General features: G+C 42.9%; 1 protein-coding gene across 1 annotated transcript in view; it reads left to right on the top strand.

The window, feature by feature from the left end:
• LOC114786095 (transmembrane protein 132C) overlaps positions 1-20,324 on the top strand; it is a 146,392-nt gene that overhangs the window by 89,464 nt on the left and 36,604 nt on the right. The window lies entirely within an intron of this gene.

The following is a 20,324-nucleotide window of genomic DNA, read 5'->3' as shown; positions in this document are numbered from 1 at the left end:
TCACACTGCCTATGTTAATGTTGTCATCACATTCAGCCAGTTTGCTGCATATTTTGTAGATTATTTGAAAAATAATTTGGAAAAATAGAGGTCTCGTAATTTATTCCTGAGGTACCCCACTATGGACAGAGATCCATCCTGACATTGTGCCTCTAAAATCTACTTGCTGCTTTGTTGCCTAACCAGTTTTTGATGCTGAAATGCTTGCATATTTGAGCTTAAGGAGGATTCATTTTGTGATGTTATGTCAAAGGTCTTCTGGAAATCAAAGTAAATCACACCTAGAACCTTACTTTGTTCAAATTGCCTTGGGGCCTCCTGAAAAGGTTAGTCAGGCAGGATTTACCTGTCCTGAACCCACAATGTTATTCATTGACTCCACCAATTTTCCTATTAAGATAGTCAAAAATTTGAGGGATCACTTCTAGTTCCTCTTTTTTAATATGGGTTTTTGTATTAAGGATTTTTGAGACTCTGTGTACCATACCTGCAGATAGAGATTTTGGATATTGCCAAGTTAAAGGTCTGCAGATAATATCCCTCATTTCCTTTAAAACTCCAGGCAAGATGCCACCAGGGTTGTGAGGATTATTACATTTGACCTTGAAATACATCCATTTCTGTACATATATTGGCCAAACAATCTGCACACAGTTCTAAAACTCAACACACACACTGTTAACTCAACACTTCATTCTAAAATTACTAACTGTATACTCAATGTATACTATACTAAATGTATACTCATTAACATGCAACATTGATAAGAAATCATACAGTTCTGTGATTTATGCCTCTTCTAAAACACACCCAGAACCCTACACAAAGCTGACCTATGACCCTGCATGATGTACATGAGTGCATTGAGTGGAGCTGTGCGAGCGGGAATGATCCAGACCCCTGCAGAGCAACAGTGAGCTATCTAATCCAAGACTGAGGCTACACTCAACAGGGCGAAAGGTTAATCTGCACCTCTCTGTTAGCAACGGCGCACAAAGACAGAGTTGAAATGCACTTTAAGACACCTTCACTGCCAAGCTCATTGATCTTTATATATTTTTCTTGTTTGCCCGTCTCCCTTTTCATCCTCTCTGGCTTGCTGAGGTGCATGATGTGAAGCTTTCTTTACACCATGGGTTTTTTAAACACATCTTGGTTTGTATCGCATATTCTCAGCAGATAGTGTTTTGTACTTATGATAAGCAAGTCTGCAATGTTTGGGTTTACTCAGGCACAGTGCTTCAGTCAATGAACATTAGTTTACATTTTTGCAATAAAGATCTGGCAACATGAATATAGGGAATTTTAATGTGTTGATGATAATTTTTTTCTAGTTTATTTTTCACCCTGCAGTGGGCTGGCAGCCCAACGCAATGTGACTCTCTGTCCTGTGCTCAATGATTCAGCAGTTATTGAAAACCAGTGAGAGAGCATGCTTTATTTTTCATTTGCTGTAATGTAGCTTTTGCAGGAGCGAAGCTCTGGAAGAGAAACGTATAAGCTCACTCACTGCCAGCTCACCATCTTAAACACATCAGCAGAGCTTCCCAGGACTTTCTTATTGGGATTCAGGACCGACCTGCAGGAGTTCATATGTCAGGTGCCTGATGCTTTGTTGCGTTTAAATCAGATATCGTAGCGAGCTGGTGAAACCCATACTACAAACACTCACACTCACTGTCTGTTTGGAATAAAAACAAAACAAAAAAAAACCTTACATTTCAACTCAACAGTTTCATTAATTGATTTTTAATAAATCAAGTCGGTAGTGGTGGCCTAGCAGGTAAGGAAATGGACCCAAATCAGTACAAATCCCAAACCACCACCGTGCCACTGAGGTCCTCTTGATTAAGGTACCGTCCCCACACACTGCTCCCTGGGCACCTGTCATGGCTGCCCACTGCTCACCAAGGGTGATGGTTAAAAGCAAAGGACACATTTCATTGTGTTACCGTTTGCTTCATGTTTCACAATGAAAATCACTTCAATGTCACTAATAATCAATCGTACGTAAAATGAATATTCTGTTCTGCAAAATGTTTCCACCCTTGCTCAAATTTTGCATGTGCATTTACAATTATAAAACATACACGTAAATGTATAAAATACCATTCTGATTAACATACACTGTAATTCATTCAATTTAGGCTAACTTTCCATCTCCATATCCTTCCTTATCATGTCTGTCTTTCTTTCTTTTCTAACTCTCTCTCTGTCTGGCAGTAGCCTCCCTCCTGTTTTAATCTATTAGCGCCCCTGTGCCGTCTGGACGGGGTTAATTAAGCTGACGGCCCTTGCCTGACCCCTGTGTGACCCCTCGCTGCCACCTCCACCTTTCAAGCTCATTAATCTGACGAAGATGGTAGGTCTGCTTCCTTTGGCTGAGTGTTGGAGCACTAGCCCCCCCGCCATGCTTCCTATGTGAACCAGCAGTTGCACGATTGCTGCAAACCATTACAGACCCGGGCCCACCGCCGTTTGTCTAATTGGACATTCAGAGGTCATGTGGTATCTTAAGATATTACGATGCGGTCATTCCTTCTTGTCGGACTTTGGTCTCTGAGACATTGCAAATCGGCTGTGGAGATGGGTGAGATTCCTTGATGATTGGATTTTTATTAAATGAACAACTGAAAGGATAATAGAAAGCGCTTTGTGTCTTTCATCTGTCTGGAGTCTTCATCAAAGCGATGGCCTGTTTGATGTCTACCGGGACAATCGTTATCTCCAGATAAGGTCACAGACAGGTCACAGAACAGAATAATGTGCGATTCTCATCTTTGTGCATTGCATTGTCATTATTTTAAATGAAGCCATGAGGCCGCTGCACTCAAACACCACCAGAGTGAGCTTGTGACACAACTCCACATATCAATGTTTTTTAATGGCATAAACACGCAGAGTCCCATGAGAAAAGAAGCAACCAATCACGCTTCACTTTCAAACCACAGAAGCTCAAATTGTGATTCATCAAGCCTGAAATATGATTTGCATCCCTCATTATGCAAACTGAGCAATATTCTCAGAGATTGTTTATCTTTTCTTTTTTAACAAAATGATCAAACAACAAGAACGGGCCAAGGATTCTCTGGTGAGAACACCCCAAGCTAAAGATAAGTTGCTTGCGAGTGATATATCCCTGTAGAAACCTGTTTTTCAGGAACAAATAATAATTCATTAATAATTAATTTTTCTGTGAGCAAAGATATTTAATTAGTTTAATTCTCAACCATTGTGTGAGTTGAGCGTCGGTGTCTGCTGCTTCGCTCCATCTCAGGCCCCGACCACTGATGTTGGAGCTTTTTTCAGAAAATCAGAAACATGAAGCTGTGATCCTGCAGCAGTAAAAGAACTTCGCATATCTCACCTTTTACTCAGACCAACCCCGTTCCCCGGAGGCCTGAACCTGCTGCACGCCGCTGCCGCTTTGCTCAGTCGGTATCATTATCGGTCTACGCGACTCTCTCTTCCCGATTCGCGGTACTCCAGTAACACCTGCAGCACGCCCTTTATTTCACACGACTTTGTATCAGACTTTTTCAAACCTGTGGCTCTCCCAAAGGGAGCAGCAGTTCCCTTGGCTCTTTCGGCAGCAAAAGATGAGGGTTATTTTTGTAGCTCACATATAGTGTGTGTGTGTGTGTGTGTGTGTGTGTGTGTGTGAGTGAGGGTGAATAGTAATACTCTGTGCTGTGGGAAGACAGGGATTAAACTGCCAACCTGCATCCGTACCCTCTGTCTTATCACATGAGACCAGCCAGGCACCACTGACACCCCGCCATCGTCTCTGTACGGGGCTAGCCGGGCTCTTCACACAACCCCGCCCGCACCTCCGTCCCCCTCAACAGCCTCACCGCAGGCCTCTCCACCGCACCTCAGCCAGCAGCAAATCTGTAGCATCCACAGATAAAAACAGAGGCGGGAAAAGACAAATAATGAGAGAAGGACAGGTGGAGGGAAAATGATCTGTTGAGAGAAGAAAAAAAAAAAGATTTATAATGACATGCAGGAAAAAAGCAGAAGAAATCATCAAGAAATCAAAATCAACAGGCTTGCAGAAGTACTCCGTTTTTTTGCACAGGACAGTCAAGAATCGCAAGAAATGCTACTTGCAGAAGGGAAACTGGACCTGGACCAGAAGGTGAACATTTTTCATTGTTGAAAAACTGAATGACTGGTTGGATGCCCCCCCCTCCTTTACATTATGTGCGCCCCTTGCTCCTTGTTAATGTTTACTGTGGCCTGCACATAAATCAGGCCATCGGCGTATTTATTCATTCTTAAATTATGTATTATTCCATAGGCCTCGCCTGCCCTCGCTTATGGATGCTACTTGGTTGCATAACTGGCGGCGGGCTGCGCGGGGCTCATCAGCGATTCATACGCCACTCGTGCGAATTAAATAACAGCTGATCAATGGCTTAAGTGCATCTAACGATCCCTGTGACGGCAGCCTGCCTTACAAATCCCCCCTCTTTATCTGCGCCATGGATCCTGATGCTTATGCATTGCTTCCCTTGACGTGAATGCTCCGAGAACTGCAAGGTTAATTGTGGACGCAGAAGCTTGGACCATTAATACTCACATGGAATGCAGCACTAATGTCAGATTAGATGTAGAGATATACACTACCAGTCAAAGGTTTGGACGCACCTGCTCTGTGGTGGTTATGCAGACAAAGATGAAGGCTGTTTTGAAGAATCCAGTGCAAGAAACATAAACTAAGCTTAAATATACACGCAACACTTTAGATTTTGCTCCCAATTTTCATTAGCTGAACTCAAAGGTCTGAAACATTTTCCATATACACAAAACTCTCAAATATTTGAAAATCTGAGCTAGTCAGTGCTGATCCCACCCCACAGGTATGGCATATCAAGGTGCTGATGAGACAGCATGAATATTGAACAGGGAGCCTTAGACTGCCCACAATAAAAAGGTCACTCTGAAATGCCACAGATGTTACTGTCATGATCCGGTCCGAAACGGTCCTGGATTCAGTCCCATGGTCCCATGTCTGGTGACGTTCAAGGTGAGAAGTGGCCATTCAGCAGGGCGTGCCGGAGACTGGTTGGAGCAGCGGGCAGTGCCGTATCAGTCATTAGTCATTTTTACTTTCATGTTCAAAAAGATTCCGTACTTCCTTCCACCCTTCATAAACTGCTTTGGCTGGCTCCTCAGGTGTCGTGCCTAGGAGGGAGGGTACTGTCATGATCCGGTCTGAAATGGGCAACTTCGGGTCCGGGATTCGGAGTGGAGTTTCATTGTGTTTCCTGAATGTCCTCACCTGAGTATGATGGTGTAAAGCTGCCCTGTTCATCTCTGTTTGCTGTCGGGTCGTTTTTATTAGATGTCTCCCCTGTCCTGTTCACCATGTATTAAACCCCTGTTTCGTGACGTTGTGCGTTGCGTCCTACTTGGATGGTCATTTCTCTACCATAAGCTGTCTACAAAGGCGTTTCAGAGAATTTGGCAGCCTTATACAACTACAGACCATGTGTAACCACACCGGTCCAGGACCTCCACATCCTGCATGTCCAGCCACCTGAACAGCTCCAGCAACAATTGGTTTGCATAACCAAAGAATTTCTGCAGTTTGTCATTGTAACTCACTTAATTGGACAAGTGCTCACATTCGATGGGCAGGAGCATGTTATGGACAACAAACACCGGTGCATTTTACTGATGCCATTTTGAATGCACAGCATATTTAATTATCCTGAGGCCCATTGTAGTGCCATTCTTCCGCAATCCACGATCACCTCATGTGGCAGCCCATATTGGAAGGATCTGTACAAAATTCTTGGAAGCTGAAAACATCCCAGTTCCGGCCTGGCCAGCATACTCATCAGACATGTCACCCAAAGAGCGTGTTTGGGATGCTCTGCACAGCATGTTCCAGTTCCTGCTAAAATTCAGCAATTTTGCACAGCTATTGAACCAGCTAGTAGACCAACATTCCACAATCAACAAACTGATCAACTCTATGCGATGGAGATCTGTGCACATTTGTGAAAACTATACACATTTCATAGTGGCATTTTATTGTGAGCATTCTAAGGCAGACCTGTTCAATATTCATGCTTGATGTGCAGATGGGATGGATTATCTCGGCAAAGGAGAAGTGCAGATTTGTCAACAATATCTGAATGAAATGAGTCTTTTGTAGAAAAAGATTTAGATCTTTGAGATCAGCTCATGAAAAATGGGAGCAAAATCAAAAGTGTAAGTATATATGATGCAGTTGCTTCCTTATTAGAATGTAATTACAGGGTGGGCATGAATAAGCTCTTGTTTGTTCCATGTTTTCAATCCCAATATTTAGAGATCAGATGATAATTAATATTTAGACGTAGTCTGACAGAGTCAATGTGTTATGTTGTCAGTCATTTTAGGAGCAAACATGTCGGTTCCCATTAAAAAAAAGATTTCATGAATACCTTTGTTGTAAGCGTTGTCTTTTTTGTTCTCATCTCCCTGCTGACTGTTACAGGCAGGCTGAGGCTGTAGAGGGGTGATTACACAGATTAGAGCCGAAAACTCATCTGAAGGTTCCACCCCAACAGGATCCAGCTGCAACTAACAGTGGCCCCTCGCTCAGGGTCGTCAAACCTGTCTCACATGTGCCGGCTGCCCACGGGCACTACAAAATGGATGCCACATTTAAGAAGTTTAAGATAGCCTTGCCAAAGCCTGGTGGCCTTGTGCTCTAAGTCACAGTCACTGATTGGATGTCAAGCCCTCCGGAATGGGCATGAGATGTGTGACTTTTTAAAAATGGTCCTCATTCCTGGAATTTTTAGAAATGTACAAATAGACATAGGTAGGGGAAAAATGGGCGAGGAGAAGGGGTAGTCTTGTTGGCATCGTATGGCTCATCGTGCATGTAGAGTGAAGAATCACTCTAGATCAATACAAAGTAATTACCAAGAGTCATCACCTTGATGAATCCATGATGAGACGGAACGCTGTGTTCCAGCATAACGATGCCTCCGCCCACAGGACACAGTCGTCACTGAATGGTTGATGAGTGTTAAAATTACGCAAATCTAAAGTCTAAAAGAGATCAAGTAGAAGAATGAATGGGGACTGGAAGATCTATGACTAATGAAGCTGTGTTGGTGCACCACAGACCACACAGTTTATCTTTTTATGTGTTTCATCCACAGGTAAAGAGTTACACTAAAGATATATAATATACTCGCCTATAAAGCAGAAGACCACAAAGTCACAGGTTCAAACCCCAGTGGTGGTGATGGGTTAAATGAAGAGGACACATTTTGTTGTCTATGTAACTACTGATTGTAAGTCACTCTGGATAAAGGCACTAATCACTAGCTCAACACAATAAGCATTTGGATTGTTAGCTAGTGTCAGGTCAAAGCCATTCTACTGTATGATTACATCCATAAACTGGTGAGAAACAGTAATTTACCATGTAATGTATTGCTGGGCATACGTTTTAATCACCCACATTGCCGAAGCAGCATGTGTCAGACCTGTCAATCATTGGGCGCCTCCCATTTCGAATTCGGTTTATAAAAAGATTGTGTTATGAGAGACAAAAACAATTACACACCAAATATATATGGTGCACTCAGTGAAATGTGTCCTCTGCATTTAACCATCACCTTTTTCATGTGAATTCTGTGGATGGCCTTGCGCTAGTGATCATTTTACAGACATGTGATATTGCAATAAAAAAATGGACAAATATTGTGCACCAGACAAACTTATTAATCAAACATTCTTCAGTTGTCCTACATATGTTATTGTTGCTGAGAGACAAATAGCAGCATGGCACTGATTGGTAAATGGGTGACGTGGCATGGTAAGAGCGGAGTGCGTCCCCAGCAGGGGCTGCCACGGCCACAGAACGATCCATCAATTTGGCTTAAATTGCTCATGCCATCCCCAAGCTGTGTACACATTCATAACTCGGTTATGGATATGGCAGAGCGGCGGGGCGGTGCTGCTGCAGAAATCTGCATACGGCGACAGCTCAGCCCAAATTACAGCTGACTGCAGGAGCCCATTCATCAGAGACCAAATAGCTGCAGTTAAAGAGAGACCTATACGTATGTGTGTGTGTGTGTGTGTGAGTAGTATTTATATTTTAGCAGGTATGCTAATTTTCTGACTAATAGTGGTACCTGGTCTTAAAACTGCTTATGTATGAAATGAGATGAATGCCTAAATAAATATTAAAATTACAGACAAAAATATTGCGTGTGACTGTGGTTGTGTGAGAGTATATGTGCCACCAAGCAAAGCACCGTCCCCACAAACTGCTCCCCGTGCGGCTGTCATGGCTGCTCACTGCTCACCAAGGGTGATGGTTAAAAGCAGTGGACACATTTCGTTCTGTGAACCATGTGCTGTGATTTGGATCACAATGACCATCACTTCACTTTCACAAGCTCAAAATATTTGCTTTTGGTAACTGAGGTTAGGTTTAGGGTTAGAATTGGTTCCATGCTTAGTCATTCAGAATGTGTTGCATATGTTCCTTCAAGGTCCTCACATGTTTATGAATAGAGGTGAGTGTGTGTGTGTGTGTGTGTGTGTGTGTGTGAGTTAGATCTTTTATTCAACCTCACAAAATAAACAAAGAAGGTTTTGAGGTGTGTCTGGCATTTAGCTCCATCTGTTTCCTTCCCTGTGCTGAGGTCACCAGACACTTGAACATTAAAAAAAATAAAATCATAATCCTCTCTGCTGCACAGCGGCTGCAGGTAGTTCTGACGGAGGTAGTAAAGACGGAACAGAACCAGGAGACCTGGCTACAGGGGGGGTGGAAGGGTGGGTGTTGCAGGTAGGGCTGGGCACTCAAGTGTTGAATGCTGAGACCAGAACGATACTTTGTGATCCATAAAAAAAGTCTGCAGGACTGCATCCTGTCTGCAGGAAATGTGGATTAAACTAATTGTGGGCTCAAGATTATGGAGGCACAGATGAAAGAGGTGAAAATTGTTTCATAATGACAAGTGCACTAAAACTCATGATTGTCATGTATTTATACAAACATGTTACTGTGAAAATCAGACGCTCTTCATTTTGGTTGCAGTCTGGAGCCCTGCATGCAGTCAGTATTATGGTCATGGATTTTTTTCTGGCCCTATGATGTGAAAGTGAAGTGATTGTGAGTCACAGCACAGCACACGATGACACAACAAAACATGTCCTCTGCTTTTAACCATCACCCTTGGTGAGCAGTGGGCAGCCATGACAGGCGCCCGGGGAGCAGTGTGTGGGGACGGTGATTTGCTCAGTGGCACCTCAGTGGCACTTCAGGGATTCGAACTGGACAGTAAATTTGGACAGTCAGCCACAAGTGAGTTCAGATTTGTTTTTGCGTATCGGACTTTGACATCACAATAATATATATATTTTTTGACGCTGAGTAATAACTGATCAAAGGTACCCAGCTCTTGTCACAGGCCAGTCCCCACAGGTCTCAACATGGTGTTTTGAGGGTCTCCCTGGTGTCCTCCCCAACGTTCACAGCAGAAACAGACGGATCAAAGTCACTCCAGATTAAACTCTCTGAAGAGGAATCAGCTTTGCTGTGGAGCATCACATATGATAAACTATAGAAAAAAAGAATAAAACATTAAAAAAGGAAGGAAGTACAATCTCGTCTATCTAGAACCAGAACCTCTGTCATATTTCCAGCCACATGCACCCGTTTCTGTGTTTTTCTAACTGTTTCTTGGTGTTTGCCCTTGTCACCTTTATTGTTCTCACCTATAATAATTAGTTTAAATTTGCCCATGTCCTGTTCAGTCCTTCTTCTGTCCACCAAGCTCCATGTGTGCGTGTTTAGTTTTTGTTTATTCATTTATGGAGTCGGGGGGGTGTCCTTCCTATTCATGACAGATGGACAGAACCAAAATCCTCTTCGTCTCACCTTGTGACAACACCGGTTCCCTCTCTCGTGTCAAGATCTGCCACGCTTCTTCTTGCTCTTGCACCTTCTGCGCCGCTGGTGAGAGTGCGGAAGATCCCTCAGCATCCATGTCCCAGCGGAGTTGCCGATGCCTGCCTTCCATGGGGGAGTGGTCTGTCCAGCAGGGCTTCAGGACTTCATATACTTCAGGAGAAATAATAAGGAGTAGTTACTTTCTCCTTTCCGAGATACAATCAACAAGCAATCAAAGCCCTCGCCACGTGCTACGTCTTTGGAAATCAGGCCCATTGTGTCGGAATACAATCAACAAAGGACCCTTTCTCACAACGGAGCATTAAAAAAATGAGCAGGAATCACGGTAGCTTGGAGGGTCGAAAGCGTTGATTTTTCTTTACCAAACACCCTCGCGTTCCCTCGCGGTCGAGTCCACAGCCAGCCGCCGCCGTGATGTGCAACATTCTGATTCGGCGAAGGGCCCCCGGGCTACACCTCCCGCCTCGTAATCAGCTGTAACCTGCGACCGCAGGCATCTGCGGCTAAATAAATTTGCGGAGTAGCTTAGGTATGTTGCTAGAGCGCAGGGAACTGAAGTCCCTGAGGAATAATTATGTGTGTGTGTGTGTGTGTCTGTGTGTGTTCATAAAGGCAATTAGCATGCAGTCAGCATGTGAAGGACACCCCGGCCAGGAAGAGGAATGTAAAATGTTTGCCATTAGATTGAGTTTCTTTAATTAGTCTGCAGATGGCATGGTCGAGTGCCTCCAATTACCGATCGAAGCCTCATCCCGCTGAGTCCGAGCGCTGGAAGTTCATCACTCACCAAATGAGCCCTTTGGTTTTTCAACCAGCTCCGTTAAAGATCTTCCTGTATTCTTCCTGCTTGCTCCCAGGAGGGCAGAACATTGCTGCAAAACGTTCACTGGATCAGATGTGGTGGTTATTATGTCCAGCCTGTGCCGAAATCTTCACAGAATTACTTACAAAGAATTTTCGTTATAGCTATAGCCACGGCAAAGCTTCGAAAAAGTTTGGAACTATAGTGAAGTCAAAAACAAAACAAAGCAGAAACTGCCTCAATGTCAATATTTCTTATGCAAAAATAGCAGTGCATGTTATTTACATAACATGTAAATAATATTTGCATTTTGATTGATCCTGTGAATTTCCATAGTAATTCCTTTTTTTTTCTTCGTAGTAACTGCATTGTTTTTATATATTAACAGCCTTAAGACTGGACCCCTTGACAGGATTAGATACTGGTTCTGTGTCTTTGTTCCGCTAGACCAGTCTTAACATTATTCTTCCTTTTATTTCTGAAAGTGAAATGAAAAACAAATTGAGCCTCTGTCTGCTCGGTGTTAAAAAAAAACGCAAAACGAAATATATATAATCCCCGCTGTTGAGAATGTTGTGAAGATGGTTGCAGAGTCAATTCAATTTCTGACACTTTGAGAACAGCTTAGAACTACTTACTTATGTTACTTCACTGGGCAATAGTGTAAGTCTGTGTGTTTGTGTGTGTGTATACTTGTCCATGCATGCCTGCGGTCATTTTATGTGAATCCCGTGTTTGAGATCACATGTATGTGATGCATGTGGGTGCATCTCTGCTCGTGATTACATGGAGGATTTGTGTTTGGAATAAAGATCATTCATTAGCCTTGTTTTACACACACACATATATATATATATATATTTACATACATGTATGTATTCTTTTCTGTAATTACAGCACAGAGGGGTACGTGACTGTAAATGGTGTTAGAGACTGTTCCGGCCCTTGTTTAGTCATTTAGATTCAAAGCCAGACGCGGCACATTAATTTGCCCGCCCATGCACAGACAGCACCGCGCTGAAAAACTGCCTTCCGTTCTCTGGCAGTGATAGTGGCAACGGAGGAAAAGTCACTCTGCCGTGTGAATCCGGGGGCAGAGTGAATGTTTCATGAATCTTTACAGGATTTGACCCAATTGAATCAGCTCAGTTTCAGTAGGCAGAGCTCTTGTCATCGCTTCGCCACCCAGCCACACGCACCGCGGGCCCGAAATGAAAAGACTTCATGGACAAGCTCGCCCATTCACTTGCCACGGCACAAATCAGCCAATCGGCTCTCCGGGGCTGACGGGGCAGCTAATTTCAGAGAGCGCTATTGACTAGCTGGTGATATACAGCAAGAAACTGTGCCGCTCCCCGCATCGCAGGTGATGTACGGCTTTCCTTCATCACCCAAATCATTTTCTGAACAATGCAAACTGTTGAAGGCCAAATTAAATAAGACATTCTTCTTATCCTTTCAGTTATTGCTCTCAAGCGCTAGTTTTCAATCACTGGCTTGACTTTTCTTACGTATCTGTCTGGCACTTATAGCACTCAGAATCTATTCATCATGCTCTTGTTGTTTTTAAAACTCCATTCATTAGTGTAAAGTGCATTTTAGTGCTTTGTAGTTGGGGAATTAAAACCCAGCCACTGGGGATCAACATGACTGTGTATTTCTTGGTGCCCGTCCCAAGCCTGGGGAAAATTGGGAGGGCTGCATGTGTCACGTCGGCAAGCTGACGAGGGAAGGAAGCGCAGAGACGGGACATTCTGGGAACAAGATCTATTAACCAACAGAAATCAAAATGGCGCGAGGACCAAAAACGGGGAAAAATGGACGAACTTAAACAAACCCGCAGGCGTTTATAATTTAGGGGCAGTGGTGGCCTAGCGGTTAAGGAAGCGGCCCCATAATTAGAAGGTTGCCAGTTTGAATCCCGAGCCGCCAAGGTGCCACTGAGGTGCCACTGAGCAAAGCACCGTCCCCCACACACTGCTCCCCGGGCACCTGTCATGGCTGCCCACTGCTCACCAAGGGTGATGGCTTAAATGCAGAGGACAAATTTCACTGTGTGCACCGTGTGCTGTGCTGCTGTGTATCACATGTGACAATCACTTCACTTCACTTCTAATATATATATATATATATTGCCACAGTAAACAATACTTCTGCCATCCCAGACAGAGGGCGGCACGCGACAGGTTCAGTGTTACGCAAGGCAGGGTTCAGCTAAGCAAGCCTCTGGGGGGTTGTCATCTCTAGGTGTTTATTAAGTTCTCAGTTCACCTTCCACCATGGAGTGAGTCATTTGCAAAAAAACGACTTGCTGACTTGTGCCTCTGACACCGACACATTGACAACCTTGCTTTTCTGTTAATGCCCTAGTGCAGACAGCTAAACTAATTGATCCGCTGTGGCAACCCCTAAACAGAGCAGCTGAAGTATTCGAAGACTTAATGATTTTGCCATGTACTAGCTCTTTGTTCTTTCTCCACAAACACTGGATGTCCCAATGATGTTTATAGCTTTTCCTTTACCCTATTAAAGAGTACAGTGTAAGAAAATACATAAACATATTAAATAAGATGAAATTATCATGAATGATATCCGTTTTGATAGTGTTAATAATTTTGTAGGTAAAAGATAAGGGAGAAAATAACTTCTCATTCAACTTTAGCAGATGATTAAGTTCCATTCCATGATTGAGCCTCATTCAGCACTAAAACGTGTGCTGTTATGTTGAAATTTATGTTGGCATAGCATAAGAACTGTCTGCCATTTAAATTATGATCCTAATAATTCTGTTCATTTTGAATCAGTTTTGATCCCGTTAAGAACATAAATAAACCCTCGGCCTTGGTCACAACATTGATTTAACCCGTGAATAAACTGTACTCGTTCTCAGTCCACCAAAATTCTCCAAAAAAAAAAGTTCCACGAACATCATGACATTGAACTCCACCCTCGAGTTGAGGAACCCCGGCTCGTCACCTGCTCAAGGCGCACGCCCCAAGGATGGTCATTTTTCAACCCGACGTGCGGGCCCCTGGCAGGGCATCCTTCTTAAATCTCCAGGGCCTGTATGAGAACAACTTTACGCAAATCAAGTGAAAAGCGGCATGAATATTGCATCAGTACCCCAAAGGCCTTGCCGTGATGGGGCGCACAGCCGAGGAATATGCATTAGCCGCATTCATATATGCATTAGTCCTCGGAGAGGGGGTTTTTGGTAACGCTGGGTAGGAACACCATGGTCGCAACTTATGATTTCTCTTTGGGTAAGGATGTTTTTGTGTCATGTGATTAGTATTGAGCAAAAGGGTTAGTATGTTTACCAATTTGTAACTACCAAACCATCATTTAGACCATCAGTTCAGGCTTCATAATGCGATATTGTTATTGATCATAATGCACCTGGCATTCCAGGTCAGGTTTTCCCAACGTTATGTGTCATTCGTGTTCCTGAGTATATCAGTTATTATCACCAGTTTGTTATAAATGTTCTTGAGTGTATCTAGTCTGCATGGCAGCATATTTTTTTTTAACCGCTATATGTCCTTGCTTTGTATTTGTGTTTTCTGCATTAAACTCTTGATTTTGTGTGTGTGTGTGTGTCCTATCTGCACAGCCCCGGCCATGACAGATGTATTTGTGGTACTGTTAATGTTCCTTTTTTTTCCGTGAAGACAGAAATGTTCTCACACACTAACACACTTTAGTTCTTTTGCTTATGAACATGAACTGTCAAAATATAAAATGTGTCAAAGTTTGGTCATTTTTTATTTGAAAAACGCTGGGGCCAAACACTGGATTGTGCTAAATTAGAGGGTGCTAAATTGTGCTAAATTAATTACCATGAATAGTACATATTACTATGAATAAGGTATGTGCATGTTATAGAATAGTGTGTTCATGCTTGTTTATGATGAGAGCTCAGACTGACACTCCCAGCTCAGTTTGTCGTCCACCGGCCAGGTAGAGACAGATTGTGGAATTTCGGAGAGAGATTTGAGAGACTCTCTTTTTCGACCTTTCAGTTGTTCTTCAGTGGAGACTGTGGGCTGCCTCTGCTTGAACCCCCCCACCTAAAAAAAAACCCATCCTGCCTCCCCACAGCCATCCATCTGAAACACGTGTGATGGATCTGTGTTGTCAGCGCTGAGCAAACAGATGTCGGGCGCAGAAGTAGGCCTTTCTAGAGCGCCTCTCTTTTCTACGCTTCTTCATAAAGATGTTCAAAATAAAAGGTGGAGGATGCGTTGCTTCAGACCAAATCCCACTCTGAAAGAATTTCAATTTTTGCCTTTAAATATTCATTTCTATCTCCTCCTTTGTCATCGCCACTATTCATTTTATCAGGATTGCAGAGTGCCGAACAATGCTGCTGCTGTCTGTGAGTGTGTGTGTGTGTGTGTGGGTGGCGTGCTCTTCATTTTAAATGTGTATAGAAATAGAACTCGTGTGCTCTCACAGAAGGCTCATTCGAAACGTGCTGTGGGTTTTGATGGCGCAGAGTGCTCAGTTTTGTGCTCCAGACCCCTAGTTTCAATATTCTTCTCCCCTCTCTGTTGCGGCTTTTGATTTATTTAGCCACTGTTTATTAGAAATAGACAACAGTGTTTGTCCTCTTGGGCTTTGTTGTTGCCAGATAATAGAATTTACCTCCCCCCACACACACTTGACCCATATTTTTTAGTCTTTCTCTGTCGGATCTTACTGGTAGCTCCAGCAATTGGAACTGATGTGCAAATTGCCTCGTATGGTCACAGGTTGCAGGTTCAAATCCCAAACGTCGGAAACCTGATCCCTTGTGTGTCTTCATTCCATGTAGTTACTGCATCAATAAACATGTAAATATTATATCATACGAGTAAATTTCAGCTGGCAATTATACTATTTACTACATGAATGGTTAATGCATGGAATATTATATAACATGTATGCTTCTAATGGAATTATTGAATAATGTGAATGTAAATAAAAATATACACAGTTGCAAAAAAGATTGATCGATATGTTTGACATACTACTATGCATCCATCCATCTATTGATGCATCTGCATATATTATAGGTTTTTATTTTTAGACAGTTTTTGAGCAACAGGTGTCATGATGAAAATCCTCATATTCTTCATTTTCATATTCAGCATACACCATTTGTAGAAGTCTTGTTGTGTAAATAGATGTCACCATCTCATTCTGTCTGCTTCTGTCTGTATAATATTTGGCACAGTCTTGGAGGTCATGCCAAAATACTTTTAAAAGGAATTAAAAATAGAATTAAAGAACAATAGTAATTGATAATACTAATAAAACATTCTAAGATTTATAATCAACATGATGTTTGGTGAATAATTAGTTTTAATTATTAACACATATGTAAAGGTCTTATTAACACGATAATGTACTAAAAAGATCAATTTGTTCACATTTTTGGGCTGAGAAGACACCGAGAAAGTCTGTTAAATGGTTACCTTCTTTAAACCAGTTGAAACACATTACTGTCCTTCTTTTTCCTTTGGATTCTCCATTAGGGGTCACCACAGCTGATCAGACAGTCTGGCTGTCCACACAATTTACTGTATCTGGCCAAAGATTTATGCCGGATGCCCTTTCTAACACAACCCTCCTCATTTGGGACTATTCCCAAGAAATACACTGTCATGTGCATCCTCAGTGGCTGGGTTGTTAAAACACATTACTGTAATTTCTGTAATCTTGCCTAGGAGCAACCCAGAAGATGCCTGAATTATATTGATTAGAAATAGTGGGATCACAACAAAATACAAATCTAACGTTTCACAGAAATGCTTCTTAAGTCTTTATGCAACTGTCTTTGTCTCTGCAACATCCATGTTTTTTAGGTGTAGACAGTTTAGCTAGCAAATAAACCCTAAATTAGGTGAATCTGTAGGCTTATGAGGGCCAAATGGTACATAAACTGTACATAAAGGTCTACAAATAAGTACTTCAAAGAGATCTCCCACAGTGTTAAGCGAAAGGACCCTGTAAAGATATAATAAGTTCATGTTTTCTTATGATGTGTGTGTATATATGACTATATTTTTGCTAAACTGCCAGCATATCACCACCTGTTAAGACCATACATTTCGAATTGTCTCGGCAAGACATTCTCCACCATAAAAACTACTCATCCCTCCAGGGTAGATTCTACAACTAAGCTAAATCAATTTTCAGATTAAATCATTCAGAATATATCTCCAGGCAATCCAACACCCTGTCCACTAGATCCAATCCCTTCCGCAATGCTCCAAACAATCTCTCCTGACCTCATCCCTTTCATTTATTATATCTTTAACAGCTGAATCACATCCGGATACCAGCTGAATAACATCTGCCTTTAAAACAGCCAGGGTTCTTCCAATCCTAAAGAAAGCCACCGCTGATCCTACAGACAGATCCTTACTAACCAGTTTCTCTCCTCTTATTTCTTTCTAAAATTTACCAGACGCCGTTATCCAGAGCGACTTACAATCAGTATTTACAGGGACAGTCTCCCTGGAGCAACTTAGGGTTAAGTGTCTTGCTCAGGGACACAATGGTAGTAAGTGGGATTTGAACCTGGGTCTTCTGTTTCACAGGCGAGTGTTGTACCCACTATGCTACCAACACCCTAAAATCCTTGAGCGCTGTGTCTCAAAATCATAACATCATCTGTCACAGAACAACCTCCTGAATCCTAACCAGTCTGGCTTCAGAACAGCTCCATCTACTGAGATGACCCTGCTGGCTGTTTCTGAGAAGCTACATTCGGCCAGATTGGCAAAACTATAATCTGTACTCATTCTCCTCGACCTCTCTGCAGCATTTAACAGTTAACCACAAGACTCTCTTGTCTATCCAGGCAGTGGTTTGCTTCCTACCTTGATGAGCGATCTTACCAAGTGACTTAGAAAGACTCCACCTATGCCTCATGTAGACTCTCCATTGGTGTCCCTCAAGGCTCAGTAATAGGTCCTCTCCTTTTCTCCTTCTACACGAGATCACTTGTTGAGGTCATTTCTTAACATGGATTATCCTGCAACTGCTATGCTTCTCTTTTCCTCACTCAGATCTACATGCTGCTTCCAAAATCTCTGCATGTCTAACTGACATCTCATGGATGGCAGCCCATCACCTCAAACTCAATCCCACCAAAACTGAACTAATAATCATTCCAGCAGATTCCTCACCACATCAGGAACTTGCTCAACACAGGCCACCCAGCTACTGGTTCACTCCTTAGTAATCTCACGACTGGACTACTGTAACACCCTTCTAGCTCGTCTACCTCTATGTACCATCCGATACAAAATGCAACAGCATGACTGATCTTCAAATTTCCCAAATTCTCCCACACCACCCCTCCGCTACGTTCCCTCCACTGGCTCCCGGTAGCTGCAAGCATTAGGTTCAAAATACAGATGCTGGCCTACAAAGCCAAACATAGCACCATCCTCACAGCCCTTATTATACCTCGCACTGCACCACTGGTCGCCTGCTCCCTCCATCTCTGAAGGTAAAAGGAAGACATTCATTTAGACTCTTCTCTGTCTTGGCCCCTCGGTGGTGGAATGAACTTCCCCTTGTGGTCAGAACAGCTCACTTACTGAGCACTTTCAAACGGCAGCTCACCTTCCTTTTTAGAGAATATTTAGATTACGTTGTGACCTTCTTGTTGTCTTACTTATGCAACTACAACAGAGTGAATAAAAAGATTGTATTCATAGTTGGGGGTCCTAATGAACCAGAATTGATCACTTCATTGATTGTAACATGGAAGCACATTGTAAGTCGCTCTGGATAAGGGCGTCTGCCAAATGCCTTAAATGTAAATGAGCTTTCAACAGTTCTTTCTCTTTTGGATACAGAAAGACAGCCGAGTAGCTCTTTGCAGTATGCACCGTCAGACACAGCTGCTTGAAACACTGTCAGCACCTGTTTGACAACTCGCTCATGAAAATGGAAGTGATTGTTTTTGTCATTGTGATACACAGCAAGCACAGCACACATTGCACAAAATGAAATGTGACCTCTGCTATTAACCATCATAGTGAGCAGTGGGCAGCCATGACAGGCGCCCGGGGAGCAGTGTGTGGGGACGGTACTTAGTGGCACCTCAGTGGCACCTTGGCAGTTTGGGATTTGAACCTCTTCCGCTAGGCCACTACTGCTCCATGGTGAAAGGGCATCATTCTGATGACTGTTTCACACACAGAACACAGATCCAGGTCATTCCTGTGTGAATTATCTTAGATTGGTGGTTGACCTTGAGTGCCTACCTGTGCATTTGGGGCGTCGACGCTGGAAATGTATTCTGTCTGTCAGCGGACAGGACAGAGGATTCAGGCTTAAATTGGATTTTGAATATTGCATTTTATTTATTGTTTGTTGTGTTGACTGTTATGTATTGTTTGTCTTAACTAAGGACAATGGAAAAGATGGAGGAAAAGAAAGGAGCCGAAATGAGTTGTGTATTATTCATTGCTTTTCTGCTTTGTCTGCATCACAATCAGCACTGGAAAACGTTATGCTCTGGCCAGGAAATGTTTTCCGAGGAGCGAGCTGTGCATCTGGACCAAAAGAAAATTGCTTTAGTTTTTTTTATCCACCATGGCTGGGTTGCGTTTGGTGAAGCTGGAATAATGAGACCGAGCCCTCACCTCGCTTGGCCCTGCCAAGAGGCTTCGCTGGGCAATCCTGGGCCTGGGGCCCTCCGTCCAAACTGGCGACCCCTGAATCAGCCGGCCAGCTGCTGCCTCGGATGCTCGATTGAGACCTTGGTTGCATTGTTCACTGCATTGTTTAGTTGTTTGCCGACTGACTTGCCGAGTTAAACCTTTATTTTGGGGGCGGCTCAGAAGATTATTGCATTAACAGTCTGGTAATCCAGTTAATGATGACAGATTTCGTGGTTTTTAGGACTGTAACTGGGCTTGGTGCACTGCCCATTAGCAGCTGGATAAAACAAACACAAGATCACTACGCTGTTATGTCTTTGGGGCAGTGGTGGCCTAGCGGTTAAGGAAGTGGCCCTGTAATCAGAAGGTTGCTGGTTCGAATCTCCGCCAAGGTGCCACTGAGGTGCAACTGAGCAAAGCACCATCCCCACACACTGCTCCCAAGGTCGCCTGTCATGGCTGCCCACTGCTCACTCAGGGTGATGGGACAAATGCAGAGAAAAATTTCACCGTGTGCTGTGTTGCTGTGTATCACATGTGACAATCACTTCACTTATTTATTATTTATGGTATTATTTATGGTATTAGAGTGGATTATTCATCTAGCCTCCAAATTTTAATAATTTTAATACTACTAATAAGCATTACTACCTTTCCAATAAAGCGAAGAAACTGCCTGTCACTGTACAATCTCAATGAACCAGCCAGTCCGATTTAAGGAATTTTTTAGAATTCTGACATAGAATAAATGAAGTATGACTGTGTTGTGTTGTGTGCTAATTGCATTAGTCTTGGTCACTTTATCTATTCCAGTATTTATTGCAATATATATTTTTAAGGTTAACTTTCGATTGATTTTCTACTACTTGAGCATGTGGCTTAGATTGGTTTTATTTTTTAGTTTTCTGTTCAT

The sequence above is a fragment of the Denticeps clupeoides genome, chromosome 3 (genome assembly GCF_900700375.1).
Source record: "Denticeps clupeoides chromosome 3, fDenClu1.1, whole genome shotgun sequence".
Lineage (NCBI taxonomy): Eukaryota > Metazoa > Chordata > Actinopteri > Clupeiformes > Denticipitidae > Denticeps > Denticeps clupeoides.
Note: the sequence above shows the minus strand (reverse complement) of the source record. Positions and strands in the feature narration are given on the sequence as shown.